This window comes from Cricetulus griseus (genome assembly GCF_003668045.3).
Source record: "Cricetulus griseus strain 17A/GY chromosome 1 unlocalized genomic scaffold, alternate assembly CriGri-PICRH-1.0 chr1_1, whole genome shotgun sequence".
NCBI classification, from domain to species: Eukaryota; Metazoa; Chordata; class Mammalia; order Rodentia; family Cricetidae; genus Cricetulus; species Cricetulus griseus.
In genome coordinates, this window is record NW_023276807.1 from 95,359,153 (window position 1) to 95,376,755 (window position 17,603).

A 17,603-nucleotide genomic window follows, 5' to 3' on the forward strand; every position below is an offset into this window, starting at 1 on the left:
AAGATAAAAAAGAAACAAATGGCAGCTTCTTGAAATGTAGTTATTGGGAAATTCAGTCCCAGTATTCAGCCAATACAATAAAATTTTGGACAATTACATATGTACCCCAGATAATACTAGTTTATTGTCAAGAAATTGCTGTGAATATAGTTTTATGTGTGTTTGTGTCTACCTAGCTGTAAAATGAATAGCTCTCCAATGCAATTACCACAAAGCCATTTTTCCTTACATTATTTCTAGATATAGAGTAATTCATAGATTATTAACTAAGTGATTTCATCTACACAACTCGCTGGGAATATTTAATATTAATATTGAGCACTAAATGATGGCATCTTCATCTAAACTTGTTTAGCTAAAGAATCTGAGAAGTAATGAAGATAGATATCACACACACACACACACACACACACACACACACACACACACACACTAGAGCATTTTTGTTTGTTTTTTGAGAGAGTTTCTCTGTGTATTTTTGGCTGTCCTGGAACTCACACTGTAAACTAGGCTGGCCTTGAACTCACAGAGATCATCCTGCCTCTGCCTCCAAAGTACTGGGATTAAAGGCGTGTACCTTCATGCCTGGCTCACACTAGAGCTTTCAGTTTTTCCCAAAACATAGTAGTTTTTTTTTTTTTAAGTCCCCTAGTTTATTTACACAGATATCCATAGATAAAGCATTCTTCCTCTAGGATCCACAAGCTTCTGAAGCTATTTGGTTTCAGGCTTCTTGTCTCCAGCTTCAAGCTTGAGACTCTCGGAAGCACGCGGGGCCGGGGTGTGTGTGTGTGCTGAAGATAGGCAGGGAAAGCCTCCCAGGGACTGTTCAGGTATAATTTGTGAAATTCTTGCGCCAACTCATTGGTTCAGCCACTATCTGCTTCACATCATCATAATGTAGCTCAACATAGCCAGAGAGGGGAAAGTCTTTCCAGAAAGGGTGTCCCTTGAAGCCATCCTTTGTCAGGATCCTTCTTACATCAGGGTGGTTAACCAAGGAAACTCCAAACATGTCCCAGACCCCACTCTCACATCAGTTGGCTGCCTCGGGCACAGAGACTATGGACTCAATGGGTGTCGGCTCATCAGCATAGGTCTTTACACGGCTCTGAGATTTGAAGCACAGAGACAGCAGGTTGCAGACAATCTCAAAACGACTTTGCTGAATTGGGATATCTACTGCTGTCAGCCAAGGATTTGAATTGTGCATTGGTGTGATCCTCGAGGAAAGTCAGCACTAGGATGACTCCATCACGTTGGATACAGATTTCTAACTCATCGAAGCAGGTCAGCTAAACTTGTTGGACATACTTGGGTAGGATTTCAGCCAATTACTCTCCAGATACTGAGAGTTGTGGTCTAGATAATTCCGTGGTCTGACAGTGAGGCGCATGTCAGATCCCACATGCTTCCTCCTCACAGGCTGCAACAGTACGGAGAGTTGCCCAGCCCCCTGTCTATGGTAACGCACACTATGAGAGCCTATGCCCCCAGACCCTGGCTGTGGCAGCTGCCGTATCTTATCTCAGGCTGTCTCAAAGAAGCAGTAGAGGCCTGTGCTGCTGTGTGGGTATGAGCAAGTCTTAATTTCAGCCACAGTGATCTCCCACATGCCACATTCTGGGGTGGCAGGGACTCTTAGAACAATCCCTTCTTTGCAAAGCCTCTTATAGTTGTTTTGTGGGTCGGCTTTTGATATTTTGTTTTTCTTCTCTGTAGTACTAGGTACCTAAGGGGGACCTGACTTATATTAGGCAAACACTATCATTGGCCTTCTTCCCCAGACCTAATTTTCTCCCACATTAATGCTGTTTGTTGCATATTGTCCACTTCTGGACAAGATAGAAAAAGAGCTACAGCTTTCCCACTGTTGATGACTACATAGCAGCATATTCTAATGAAAGCAGGAGAGGAAACCATGGTAACATGTGTAAAAATTTAAATAAATGATGATGTAGTCATCCATTCAAATGCTTTTAGAAAAACACGAAAATACACTAATGAGACATTGTGGAACAAAATATTTGAAATTGTGCCAAGTACATGATCTGCATTTGTGAATAAGCCATAATGAAAAATCATTTTATACAATGGACATACACTAATAAAATGAGTAAAATTTTATATAAAATAATTGAATTGAATATGAGTTAGAATAAGAACCTAAAAGTAGGGCAATTTTAACTTATTATTTTTTAAAAATATTTTTAAGCAAATAAACAAAATGTCCCTTACTGATTCCTGAATAGCAATACTGCCTTTCATCAGGAAACCCTTTCATTTCATTTTGAGAAGTTTTGGTGAGAATAAATACCCCTTACCTTTCAAAACTACTTAATTTTTAAAACAGGGCTTTTGGATAAAGAACTTTGGTAGAAATTTTCCTATAAGGGGAACATGGAGATAAATTGGTGCTAGATCTAAGAATCAAAGCAGAAGCACAGACCCACAGCTAAGCACTGAGCTGGACTCCTGGAGTCCAGTTATAGAGAGGGAGGAGTGATGAGCAAAGGGGTCAAGACCATGCTGGTGAAACCCACAGAAACAGCTGACCTGAACAAGTAGGAGCTCACAGATCCCAGTCAGACAGCTGGAGAACCAGGCTCTCTGAATATGAATGTCAATTAGGAGGCCTGGGCAGTCTACAGGGCCTTTGGCAGTGGAACCAGTATTTATCCCTAGTGCACAAATGGACTTTGGGAGCCCATTCCCCATGGAGTGATACTCACTCAGCCTAGATACTCGGGGGAGGGCCTAAGCCCTGCCCCAAATGATGTGACAGACTGATGATCCCGCAAGGAAGGCCTCACCCTCCCTGGGAAGTGGATGGAGGGTGGGATGGGGGGAGTTGGTGGAGGGCATGGGAGGATGGGAAGGAGAGGGAACTAGGATTGATATGTAAAATAAGATTGTTTCTAATTTAAATAAAAATGTACATAAAAACAAAACAAAGTCATGTGCACTCCTGCTCCCACCCAAGTGCAGAAGAAGATCCATGCCCACTGGTGAAAGTACAAGGCCCTAATCCCAGTGTTGCATCAGCTAGAAGCCCTTAGGGGCCAGGTTCCTCCAAATTCTGCTATTTTGTGGTGTTTACATTTACAGTATTTCTGAGAGTTTCCTAAGCAATGGCACCATAGTAGAACTGACCCCAGAGTTCATAGTCTAAATCACTTGCTGTGCTTCCATCTGAAAAAAAGTAAGATAGAGGCAAATTATTCATTATGTATTTCAGCAATTTATTTGTGTTGTGTATGATTACAAATAATTATTACTGTCTAGAATATTCTTGTGATTTTTTAAAGTATGTACCTAACATGTTTTTACTCAGTTTTTATAAAGTGTTGATCCATCTACACTAAGAGGAAAAAATAAAAAATAAATCTCTGTTAGAGGTGGGAACTGACAGGAGTTTTCCCTCTGCCTGTGTTCTATCCACTATCTCCCTTGCTCTAGACTGCAGAAACACTGGAGGAGCTCTGGTGCCTTCAGGTCAGTTGTCCAATAATGGGCTCTGAGAGTCCTGGTCCCCAGGCCCTTAGAGTCATAGCCCATAGCCATTACCCATGCATAGCTTTCCTGAGAGCAATGAATGCCCTTGAAGCTCTCTTCTCTGAAAATAATCCAAGGGACATCCATTTCCTTCACCTGTTAAATATTAAAATTTGTGCATATGAAAGAAATCATATTTCAGTGTTAGTAGCTGAATGAATGAAACAGGACACATCTAATAACAAACACTGTTTTGGCTCTTCATCAAATCAAACACTCATATGTTTATATAATTGGAGTTCATATGGCTTTCTAAATCCTTTTACACTAAAATATAACACACACACACACACACACACACACACACACACACACACATGAATCGGGACCAAGAGGTCTAAGTAATCTGCTCATATTCTGTAACTGTCACAGTCAATATTTGAATCCACTGTGATGAATTTCTAACTCCATTTTCTTTCCAAAGTTTTGATATGCTTTCTGGTATATTCAATCTATATGTGTAACTGGCCAATTCATATGACCTTTCAGTCTTAGGGGGATTATCATTTCAAGTTCATTATGTCTGGTATAGCATCTTTAATAGTTTCTCTAATCCCCCATAGTCTCCTCAAGCTAAACAAATGTCTTCACTGATTTCTGAAGGTCTCCTGTGTAGACAGAAGTTTCTGTACTTCCCAGTCCTGCAGCTGCTAAGTCCCAAATAATACACAGAGGCTTGTATTAATTATAAACTCTTTGGCTGATGCCTCAGGCTTCAGATAGCTAGCTCTCTCTTTATTAACCCATTTCTATTAATCTGTGTATCTCCATGTGGCCTTGGCTTATGGGAGATATCCAGGCCCCTTACTTCCTTGGCAGCTACATAGTGTCTCACTGGCAACTCACTCTCTGTATTCTTCTCCAAGACTTCTCTTAGTCTGATCATCCCACCTGTACTTCCAGCCTGGCTACATCCTGCCTGTTCATTGGCCAAAACAGCTTTATTCATCAACCAATAAGAGAAACATATATTCACAGCACACAGAAGGACATCCTTCATCACTCCTGGCCTACACATTGATACCAACCCCTATATTCTCTATCTGATAGCCACAAATAACATATCAATATATGCATTTTATTTATATTTATACCTTCATTCTTTTAAACCCTCAAATCTTGCAACTATGTATTCTTTACATCATTCTGTAACTATTTGTATTTGTTAGTATTTTCTAGAGAAAATTTTCATTTGTATTTGTTACGCTTTTCTAGAGAAAGAGAATCAAGAATACATGGAGATATGGTGGGGAGAGGAAGAAAGGAGGAATGGGAGTAAGAGGAAGATGGGGAGGGCCAAGCATTTGACTGAGGACTTCACTCAGGATTGTGGTGCTGGCAAGCATACAATGTGCAATGTGGGCTATGGTGTGGAAACTGTAAAGTTCTGCACTTGGTCTTTCTAACTATTGGTTAGGAGAGTTCCTTTTCCACTGTGTTTTCAGCCTTTTCTCCCAATGTCTTCCATTCTTTGGAAAAAGTGGTCCATACTATGAAAGAGTACCAGCTTTACTAAAAGTTTACTGGTTTAATTGTTAACCATATATTAAAAATAATTATCTACACAGTTGTTTTTTCCAAATTCATAAGGAGGTGTACAGCCAATACAGACAATTGGACATCAACCCATTCTAGCCCTAAGTCAGAGCTCCATCCCTATCTGTATCCTTTTAAACTCACAGCACATAGAATACTGGGGTGGATAAAGGAAGAGACCAGTGTTTCTAACATCTTTAGCTTCTTAATAACAATGGAAGCATTGTTATTATATCAAAATCTGACATCCTTTCCTAGGTCTACAAAGTCATCCAGTATAGCCTCATCAGTTTTATCTCATGTCCTTCCTTCACTATTTCAATGACACATTGTTATCCTGTCTTTGTTTCTTTTACTACTGGACCCCAGCCTGTGTGTCTTCCTCTACCTGTTTCTTTCCATAAGTTGACCTATTATGCCTGAGATCAACTGGAACTCTTTTAATGCCTCTTTCATCAATAAAATGCTGTTCTGCTCTTTTCCTTTCTGGGTCCCTGAGCTAGAAATGTTCCATGAGTGCAGAATTGGATTCATGTTTCCAGGAGCACAAGAGATGTTCATTGAACACTTGTTGGATAGATGGATCACACATGTGTTCCCATACCTGTCGTGTCATTACTCTTATTGGATGTTGCAGGATACTTGATCACACTGAAATTCCCAGACTGTGTTAATAAAATTAGCCTTGGATCAGGGAGCAGAGGTAGAGACTAGTTGGCAGGAACTAGCCATAGAGAATACAAATGAGCCAGGGATACTGATTGATACACAGGAAGGAGTAGGGAGTGACTTAGAGATTTTTGGTTTGGGATGAATAGAGAGCTGTTTCTCTTGCTGTGTCTGTAGCCAAAAAGGAAGGTCAACTGGTTGCTTCTTGGCTTCTCTCATCTAAGTTTTCACCCCCCACATCTGACTCCCAAGTTTTTATTCATAAACAGAATGATAGAAACTTAGTTTAAAAACCTACATTTGGTGGTCACAGGCGAGCCAGTGTCTCTGGAACAAGAAATCCCATCAGACCTCAGTCTCAGAGGTGGCTTCTGACTGCAGAGCCACAGGATGCAGATGGGAGTTAAAATATTAGTAGATTCGAGTGTAGTTGCTAAGCTGACAGAAAAACAACACGGCATAGTAGGAAACAGTTAACTTTGTACTCTCTCTGTTTGCAGCTTTTCAAAGCAGTAGTTTTTCATACACACCTGACAGTGTTATGGAAGGGGAGTCTGACGGCCAGGAGTAAGTCAGGTACTGAATGGGTACTTGAAATGTAGAAACCTATCAGTCAAAGTATGCTGGAGGCTCCTCTTGATTTCAGAAAATGAAAAGTTTATGAGCTCCCGGTCTTAGAATCTTTAAAGACCTTGGGGTATTTTTTGAATTATGATTTTAAAAGAGCAGGGCCATTTTAACTCCCTCATTAAGTCAGAAATGTTGCAAACATAACCATGTAACCTGTAGCCTCTGTATTGATTAAAACAAGACTGCAGACTCTACTTATTTGTAGCAGCCTAAACTATAGACTTCTAATTTCTGCCACTTATCCAGGAAACTTTTCTTTGCCATAGGGAATAACAAATACTCCTGAGCTTTGAAGTAGGAGAATGACACTGTAAAATGACAGAGGTGAATCAAAAGGCTTATTTTGTAACATAGAGGTGTAATAACTGCTAACAAAAATAACAGGACAATTATGAACTTTTAATGGAAAACACGGGTACATTTTCCTTTCACCTGTGAAATACAATCTATTAAGAGACATCTGCTTAATTTTCACACCAGTAACACAAAATGAGATTGTGTTGAGAATGGTTCTGACATGCTTCATTTTATTCTTACAGCCTTGTGAAAATATTATTAACATCTTCCAGGAGTATAATTATGTGAAAATGAAAAACGGTTTCAAGTTTTAGGCTTTTGGTTTTCTTTCTAAATGAGTACTTATAGAACTGAAATAAATACCAAAGATCATGTGCCTAATTAACAAGAAATTATGTTGTGAAGACAAGAGAGGTTCCTTAGGATGGATATACAGGCTGGCACGGAAGGCATGCTTAAAGAAGGGTAGATCTCTCTTCAGAGACACATAGCCAAGTATGACCCAGATAACCCAAAGCAAAAAATCATCCTTTGGATCAACATGAAGACTATTGCTTTTGAGCCTTGTGAGAGAAAAAAAAAAGATAATTTTTTAAAAATTCTCCTTTTGTCCCTCATTCTCTCTAAACACATTCGTGGAGTACCCATAAAATTCTAGGAATTTTGGTAGACCACTGGAAATATATAAGGATAAAACTCAGTGACTGTTTAACACAACTTGAAGTAAGGGAGTACGTTGGGCAAGAACACATATAATTTAAACTGGCACTTTAGGTGATGGTAGAACAGATGATTTGTATCAACTCTTCTGATGATGGCCTACAAAAAAATATGTCTTAGAAATTTTTACTAGGCTAGGGAAACAGCGCAATGGTGCAATACTTGCTTATCATGTGGGAGGCCTTGGGGCTGTTCCTGAAAACTGCAAAAAAGAATTATTGAAGTCATAAAAGTACTAAAAAGATTCAGGAAAAAAAATCATAAGACTCTAAAACCAGCACCTGGATTTGCTGTTGCACAGGTCATGGGGTTTTCTGAGAAGACAAAGAACTAAATGATGAGATCACCACCCTGAGCACAGAGGAGAAAATCTTTATAAGGCATTCAGGATCCCCAGTGCAATCCACTGAGTCCTCCACTCCAAGTTCCAGAAGCACAAGGGCAGACCCTCTCTAGAAAGGTAACTTCTAATAAGCTTATTTATTGAAATGACCCACAAGGGCACTAGCTTGTGATTTTGTCTAAGTACTCAGTAAAAGAAAAGCAAATCCTCCAAGGGGGGAAATGCAACATTACTCTAGCTTTAAAGTTTTTATTTTATAAATATTATTTTTAAAAAACACAATGCAGTTCATGGAATGCCATTCACTACAAGAGAACATCTGTGGGCCCAGCATGGTGAAGCTTTGGAGGCACTGTGGCTCTCAAGAGGTCTGAAAGCTGAGCAGATTGAGTGTTTGATAGCTCTGCTTATATATATCAGAGAAGGCAAATCACAGAGAAAACTGTCATCTTTCCAAAACAGGAGAGGGAGGGAGGGAGGGAGAAACAAAGGACCACAGAACCATAGTGTGCAGAGCAGAAAGCTGGGCTGGGTGAGAAGGCCAGGACACCAAATGATGAATGACCGCTGGCTCATTTGTGGAAAATTCTGAGCAATTACTCTGGGGGTAACTCGGTTGAAGGAAAAAGCACACGTTTATGAATTTTATCCCCTGGACATACGTGCTTCTCACACTAAATATTGTAGAGAACTCACTTTATGCTACAAGAAAGGAGAGAGTGGGGAACCAGGCGAAGGACCGCTGAGCCTGCTGTTCTTTGTGAGGTCAGTCTCATGAGAACCAGGTCAGAGGATAGCTCCCAAGGTTTCACAAAAATCCAGCTGACCCAGAAAGAAGCAGACACTCAACTCTAGATCTCTGGATATCCTGTCCCATGGAGGGAGGATCTGAGTGAAACATTGAAATGCTAAGAAGTTCAAGTTCAGAGGTTAAAGGTCAATAAAATACTAAAACCTATCCTACCTTCCCCAGAATCTTACCACCACCACTATGTATAGAGCCATGTCTGCTGGGTTGTTTGTGCCCAGGACAGCACATTTGCTCTCCTACAAAACATTAAGGCAAGACTAAAATGAAAGGAAAAACAAAACAATTGTCTGAGCTGGAGCCAGATTGATTTTCTGAAGACAAAATGCAATATATCTAGATGAATCTTAGGTAGTCTCAGAGATTACTGGGGCTGTGATCTTCCTAACTCAGTTTCTACTTTTGATTCTGGGGAAAATTCTCATCACTGTTTGTGAAGCTGTGTGTCTATTCTCTCCTAACTTTTCTAGAGATTATAAGGCGTGCAGATGCTATATACCATTATGTGTCTATTTAGTTAATATAAATTTTTCATCTTTTACTGAATCATAGTTGATTTTTAATGCAGTCTTGATAATTCCAGTGTTTTCATCAGAAGCATGGCATTACTCCTTCCTGCTATAGTTTTCCTTGGTCTCAACTTATATAAGAAATTGCAAGTCAAGATTAAAATTCACTTTCTCTCCTTTTCTTAAGAAATCATTCTCTTTGGTGTTTCAGTCTTTTATTCTCTGATCTTCATCTCTTATAGGTTGTGCTGGATAGTTGTATGTCAACTTCAAACATGCTAAATAATTTGAGAGGAGGGAACCTCAATTAAGAAAATGTCTCCATAGGCAAGTATGTAGGACATTTTCTGAATTAGCGAATGATAAGCCAGAGCTCAGCTCATTATGGGTGGAACCATCCCTGAACTGGTAGTCTTGGGTTCTTTAAGAAAGAAGAGAAGGCAGGCTGAGTAAGCAATGGGGAGCAAGCTAGTACAGAGTACCCCTCCATGGCCTTTGTATCAGCTATTGGCTCCATGTTCCTGCCTTGCTGGAGAGCTTCTCTTGACTTTCTTGTGTTGAATCCAGTTTTGATTCCATGGTATACGGTTTAATGTTAACATGTAATAAGCCATTCATAATATCTGATTTCTACAAAAAATTGGAAGTGGAAAGATTGAGAAGAAGGAATGGTAAGTGTGGGGAGAGAAAATAAGAGTATAATAGAGAAAAGTACATGATATACATACTTGAAAAGTTGTAATCAAACCCATTATTCTTTTAGCAAATATTTAAAATGAGCAAATCTTTCACTGTCTGGGTGAAATTTAGTGAATCTGGAAAATGTTGAAAATCTTTTCCTTTATAGGCAGATTATCTACAACAAGTCATTGATTGGGCAAGTACAGGATAGACATGGCTAATAGGAACAGAGAGTTGCTAATACCTTTATCATATCAGCCTTAGAATGCTAAACTTTGGTTCTACCTGTGCCAGATCTCTTTGTAATTGTCTGAGTAGCAAATGGTCTTGTTCTGGTGGGATAACTGTTCTCTACAGATTTGTTGGAGCCCAACTACTTAATCCCCTTACTGTGTATTTGGTCTCTCATTGATATTTGTGATATCTAGTTTTGTAAGATAATTTGACTGGGCCACAAAGAGTCCAACCATTTGATTTAGCATTACTGTTGGTTTGTGAAGGTGCTTCTAAATGAGATTAGCCCTTGAATTTGAGTACAGAAGATTGCCCTTCTTGATTGAGGATGGGTGTCATAAAAGTAACTGTTAATTTGAAGAGGAAATTCCAGCTGCATCACTGCTGAGCTAGAACATTTCTTCTTTTCTACCTTTGGATTTCAAATAAAAGATAAGGTCTCCCTGATTGTCGACCCTGACAGACTTGACAGGAGAACATGTATTAGCATGAACCTGAGGTTACCACATCAACATTTATTTGTCTTGTATTATATATTTTTTAAAAATTGAGATTTTATTATTTTTCTGTTTATGGATGTTTGTCTGCATGTATCTACATGCACCATGTGCATGCTGTAAGCATGATGGCCAGAAGAAGGCATCAGATTTCCCTGAAACTGGAGCTACAGATGATTTTGAGTCACCATTGGGAGCTAGGAATTGAACTTCCATCCTCTGGAAGAGTATCCAGTGCTTTTGACCATTGAACCATCTCTCCAACCCATTGTATAATATCTCTCTTGATATTCTAAATCTGGAAGGCCCTGCTACCTTCCCTTGTCTGCTAAGAAATGAAAAAAGTAGCAAGTGGGAAAATAGTCTTTACTATTTTCTCATTATGTTTCCAGAGCTCCTGGTGAAGAAAACACATGTGCACTTGGGTCAGGAGTGAGGTCAGCATTATACAGTGATTCCTTTGTACTTTGCTCTCACCTTCAAAGACTTCAAACATAGAGAATAACATTTATCAGAAGTTCTTAACTTCTAAGACTCCATAACACTGATCAAAAATTAGAACCATATCCTCATCATACCCAAATTATAACATGTCCAAAGCCTTGCTGGATAAAGTATTGTCAAATCTACCTATTCCCAGCTTCATCCCCAAATATTTCTGAGAATTATTCCTGAAATGACGCTACTAAAATTATGGTTCAGAGCTCACAATCTGCCAAGTATGTGTTACATTAAATAGTCAATAGTCAATAGTTGTTAAAATCCAAATGAACTCTACTCCAAATTAATTTTAAAGTCCTGCCTTATCAGTAAAGCACCTACACTTGGTAAAAAGCCATCCTATTTCAATTCAAGGCCAGACTGGCTTTTTGACATTGTGACAAATACAGGCTTATTGAAGAATTAAACCACAACTCAAGAGCTGAAGATGATTCTACATATCATATTCTCATCCCAGCATTTACATAAATGCTATCTACTGCAAATATCTCTAGATTTTATTTGGTTACTAAAGTGTTTTTATCTTAGTTCAGTACAGAACACTCATGTTGGGTATATTATTCCGTGGTGACTGTACTCATATAGTCAGAGAATGAAATTCTCACAACAAACTGACTCTACCTGAAACCAGAGTGATGCAGTCAGTTCTGGGCTCATTTTCTACAATAGGAATCCATTTGTGGGCCATGAACCAGCAGCATCTACACTACCAGTTGAGCTTGTAGTTCTAAAAATTCTTGAGGTTCATCCCAGATATATTAAATAAGAAATTCTGGAATTTCTACACAGTCCCTGGGGTGCATAACTATACCAAAAATCTGAGAGCCACTTCTCTAGACATTCAAGACTATCCAGAAGAGGAGATAAATCCCATTGCACATCTAGTTCTGTTCATATACCAGTTTCAACCATCACTTCTTAAATTAATGAATTCTATAGTCATATTTATGTGTGACATTTTTGGTTTCACATTTTCTAAATAGTTAATAACAACAAAATAAACCTCAACTGAAATCTTCACATATTCATAATACCAGGTAAGGATGAAATTTCAAAAAGATATGGTCATCGACTTTCAGGCATGAGATGCAATTTCTAACACACTGATAACTCAGAGGAAGCAGACATACAAGAAAACATGTTTATTTCTTTCTGCAAAATCTGTTAGAAACAGTGAGTTTAGTTGAGATGTGGTATATTTCCAAGGAGAGAGACACAATAAAGCACAAGACAAGGTATTTCAGAGAAACCCAATAATGGGGACTATGCTCTGAGGGAAATCAAGGAATTCCCAGGACAAGGAGACTGTCATTTCTGTGATCACAGTTCTGGACTGGTGACAGAGCCAACATTTTAAAATTAAAATCAGAAAAGTTTGATTTAGACAAAGAAATGGGATATTGGAGTCTGGCTTTTATTTACAGCTTAGGGGAGGATTTCCTACTTACCATCTAGAAGACAAGATGATGAAAACTAGAACATAAAAGATAATGCAAATGAAAATATGAAGGGGATGTAGATATGGATGGCAGACAAACTAATGTAGACATTCTTACTAAACATGTGGTAAGATATTGACACAGAAAATGATAGGATAGAAAGATCTGAGTCTATGGGACAGATGCTAAGGTGAATCCAAGAAGGAAACTAGTGGCTTGTTCCTAGAGGAGTTGTGGATGGGTGAAATTGTGAAGCAACTACAATGGTTTATTTTTTATATCTAGAGGAACAGAAGGGTATTATGGACACTAACTGGTAATGCACAGTTTACTCCTTATGAATTTTGGAGTTTCTTAGATATCTCGGTGTGTGTCAGTAGTGGGAGAATTAAACAGAAGTTTGACAGAGTAAATTGAACCTCAATATGGTTCTGTGTTACATTTCAGTGTTACATTCATAGAGAAATAAACACTAGCAATGGATGTCATTGTGAGGAAATTTGTTTAACAGAAGAAAAGTGAGTAGAGAAAGTAATTCATAGACAAGATATACTTAGATAGAAACTCCTAGCATAAAAGGATTGATGAATCATTGTGAGAGAGTAACAAGCTCTCTCTCTCTCTCTCTCTCTCTCTCTCTCTCTCTCTCTCTCTCTCTCTCTCTCTGTGTGTGTGTGTGTGTGTGTGTGTTGAACCCATGTATGTTGCCTTCAAACTCATGATCTTCCTGTCTCAGAACTTCTGAGTGCTATGATTACAGGTATATACCACCTTGACCAGTGATTCAGAAATATCCTAAAGTAAGGAATTACTAATATTCTTTGCAGAGGAGAGAACTAAGGTTTGGAATGACTATCTAAATAACCAACAGAAGGTGTTTATTTGCTTTTTCCTTTACTTTTTGACAAAAATGTTGACCAAAATCAAGTGGGCAAGGAAAGAGATTATTAGATTTTACAGGTCACACTCTATCACCTATGAAAGTCACAGCAGGAACCTGGAGGGAGGCACTGAAGCAGGAACTGTGGAGGAACCTCTTAGTGCTTTGTTCCACCTGGCTTGCTCATTTAGATTTCTTTAACAAACCCATCCCACTTTCCCAGAGTTGGGTAGGAGGGTAGGGAAATGGTAGCACCTATAATGGCCTGGGATCTCCCATATCAATCATTAACCAAGAAAGTGGCCCACAGAAATGCTCAAAGGCCAATTTGATAGGAACAGTTCCTCAGTTGAGGTTTCTTCTTCCTGATGACTCTAGATTTGTGTCAAATTTAAAGCTGAAGCTAACTATGACAGAAAACAGTGGAGGAAAAGCTCCAAAGCCAAAATTTAAAGACAGTGCTTTAACTATTGCCCAGAAAAAAATGCTCCAGGAGAAACTTTTTTTTTCTAGAGGTACAGAGAGGCACTTAAGAAGTACCATGGTAGCCGGGCATTGGTGGTGCATGCCTTTAAACCCAGCACTCGGGAGGCAGAGACAGGTGAGTTCGAGGCCAGCCTGGTGTCCAGAGCGAGTGCCAGGATAGGCTCCAAAGCTACACAGGGAAAACCTGTATAGAAAAAAACAACAACAAAAGAAGCACCCTGGCAAATGGTGTTTCTTGGTGATTCTTGGTGAATCATCAATATGATTTCAGTGATAAAGAAACAAAATGTTGGATCACTTGTTACGTGACATTTGTTGAAGAAAATGAAAGATTTACAGTGTTTCTGGGTTCAAGAACCTTCCATGACCCTACAAGTACAGGGGAGTAAAACAATGATGAGAATTAATGAAAACAATTCTGATGGTGGCCATGATTTAAGAGGAGGTTGAGGCATCATGCTTTGCAAAGGAAGAAGAGCATCTTTACTTCTCTGACAAAGAAAGAAGATGGATGCTTTAACAGAAGGTGGTTCCTGGAAGCCAAAAGTTCCAGTGGGCAGTATATTGAAACACAGTGTGTAGAAACATTTATTTGCACATCTAATAACATGAGCTTAATGCCTTAAGAGCTCCATGTAAGAAAGCATGAACAAGCCCGGGACCATCTACAGAACTCTAGACACCAAGAGAAAGAGTTTGCTTCATGTAATAATAATCAAGGATTGCTTTAACTTATGGTCCTTCGATCAGAAGTACAATGAAATTACCACACCATATGTGAGAGGAATGAAACTGCAGAAGGTTAAGTTGCAAAGTCTCAGTCTTGCACATGAAGTTGAAGATGGGGAAAGGGTCAAGTCATAGGTTAGAAAAAGACATATGGAAAGAAGCATCACTATGCTCCCCCATCTTCTCCTAAGTCGCTAACTGCTGGCAAGTTACCAATTTTCAGAAACTTAGGGGAAATTTGACAAGCCTGCTGTGACATTTGTTATAACCACATACTACTGTTTCTAATATAACCTTTGAGAAAATTCAATCTGATTCCAGAGACTTGAAGGCTCTCATTTTGTCAAATTGCCTGACATTTCTGACTCCTGGCCAAAAAACATCAGTTAGGAAACTGCATATGTAGAGGGGTGGACGACAGTGTCCCCTGAAGTAAGTGCATTCCAGGCAGCTTCATCCCTGCATAGCTTTGTAATGCTTTCTCCCTCAGCATTCTCCTTATGTCTTCTCCAACTGGTACAATTTCTGCCTTCACTGAGATCACCTGTCACAGGAAAAAGAGCATGCACTTCTTCCTGGACAGTCGCTAGAACTTTGCTTTCCTGTTCAGAATGATTTCTCATCTTGTTTAAAGCCACCCCTTCCACTCTCAATTACTTTGCCTTTTGAATTAATGCCATTCGATAAGAATAGCCAATCCAACCACCAGCTAAAATCCACTCCAGACATAATCATATTCCATTTACTGCTGGTGAATATGATGTTGGGTCAAATTCATAACTTTACTGAGTCTTGACTATGTTTTCAGTCAAATGGGAGAATAATATCCACTCATACAAGTGCTTTGAAGATTGTGTGATGATATGTTAGACACTGGCATGTAAAGACAGAAAGCAAAGGTCAGTATCATCTCTCTCCATTCTTCTATTGTTTTCTTTTCAATATAAGATACAATTGCCTTGGTCTGCTATTTTTCATCTCCTGTAGCAATTCAAGGGATACTGAAAATCCAGATAACAACAAAGTAACTAATGTTGAATTCAAATTCTAGGTCTCATGTTCATTGCCACTTCAACAATATCACATATTTTTTGTTATTGTGTGTCTATATTCTGAACTGTGTCAGTGTCAATGTATCCATAGACATATATCCAATGCCTAACATAATTATTCTCTTTTAATGTTTGTTGAATCAATGACTCATCAGATGTCAGGTAAATTATAATAATGATCTATATTCTGTGAAGTTTATGTATTGAACAATCTACCACAAACCCCACCAGCACCTTCCCAGTGATGGAAGTTTGCCATTGTATAATTGTAAGCTTCACCCTCAGTTTCGTTTGCACTTTTAACAGAGCATGACTTGTCTTTGAAGGCTTTAGCTCTGGGCAATTGTGCTATGTTGAGCAAAGCACTCAGATTTCCAATCAATCAGCTTTTTACAGATAAAATGAACATTTCATGGCATAATTATGAGAATAAATGAGGTAATCATTATGAAAATAATTTTTGAAATTCAAAATACTTTTATATGTGCACGCATCTCTTCAATTTTGCCACCAGAACATCTGGAACTGAGTATGCTTGAACCCCAACTCATGGTGCTGAACATCTCCCATACCCCAACAGATACCTCACAAGTGTGATACACAGGACCTGCAATACTCACAGCTATGCCAAATTCCATCTTCTCTTTGGAACTAAGAGAAGTCAATGAGAAAGCACATGAATTTCACCTCTTCAACCCCAAATCTATATGCTTGTTGGTCTATGCTGCTGCTATTGCTTTAACACCCATGTCTTTATTGCCAAACCTAGGAATTACCACATGCTTTTATTTATATCTGTTTATTTTCTATTAAATATCCATTTTGCTTAGGAAAAAAGAATACTTTGAGAATTTTCATATGTCAGAACAGAATGAAAAACAGCACAACACCAAGGAAATAACTAATAATGATAAGAATAGGGAAAACATGAAATAAAGGGTCATATCAAGAATGCAGCATTTGTTTATCTGTCATGTACCTTTCTATTCCAAGAGACAGCATAACTTCTTTAATAATCACAGGAGAAAGAAACAGACTTCCAGTGCATGGGGATGGACACTGATAAATCCAAACCAGCTTGGAGCATCTTCTTCCTCATTGACCATTAACTAACCAGAAGCAAGTGCTACCAATTTTGTCTCTCCTTTGAATATATAATAGGAGACAAAGTTCCATTATTATTCCAGAACTGACCTTCAGGCACCACTCCACACTCCTCATTGACACATGGTACAATCTCCATTTCTCAGACGAAGACAGGCAAGTACCCACAGTACTAAGGTACATTCAAAATTCCAATTTAATTTGTCTGAGGTTGTCGGCAATCAACATCCATATCGTATTATTTCACCCTTGTGGGTATCTCTGTCCAGTTTTCAAGTAGACATTATTAGGTGTCTGTCACTTGAAATATGTTTTCTTATTATACCTACTAGTTTATGACACAATTATGCTAAGACTGTTTCGTTAGCAAAATTATTCAACTTAAAACAAATTTAGCTGCTTCTCCAGTGTTTGTGTCCCATCTTTTTGATAATGCCCACTTTGCTGACAGCATCTTCTCACAGAAGTCAGTGTGAATACTGAGCAGTTTGCTCTCTGTGTCGTTATTTTCATCTTGATTGTAGCATCTGTTTTTAAAAAGTGCTAGGAATATGATGGAGAACCTGCCATTTTGAGAAAACTGACAGCTAGTTAAAGTCTTTAGCAAACTTGTCCAAAAACCCATAAGAAAAGTGACCCAAATTCTGCTAAAATGCACAGTTAACACTCCAAGCACTGATACCTGTCATGTGCCTTATGATCCTCTGCAGGTTGAGGCTGACACAGAGAGTAAGTGCAGTGAGTGAACTCTCTAAGCCCAGCTCTCACAAAGATTTCTCAGAGGCAGCTGCACATGTCTGTCTGACATCTGTAACTATCCAGTGAAATCACCTGTGTTCACCAGGGGAACCACTGAGTGTACAGGTAATGCTCATTAAATGAACTTAATACTCTCTTTAATTGGGTATTCCAGTATTTCATTAATTCCAAAGA

General features: G+C 38.8%; 1 pseudogene; it reads right to left on the bottom strand.

Annotated features, from left to right (window-relative positions):
• Nucleotides 1-714: 714 nt before the first annotated feature.
• LOC100765467 lies at nt 715-5,707 on the bottom strand (annotated as a pseudogene).
• Between the last annotated feature and the right edge of the window lie 11,896 nt (nt 5,708-17,603).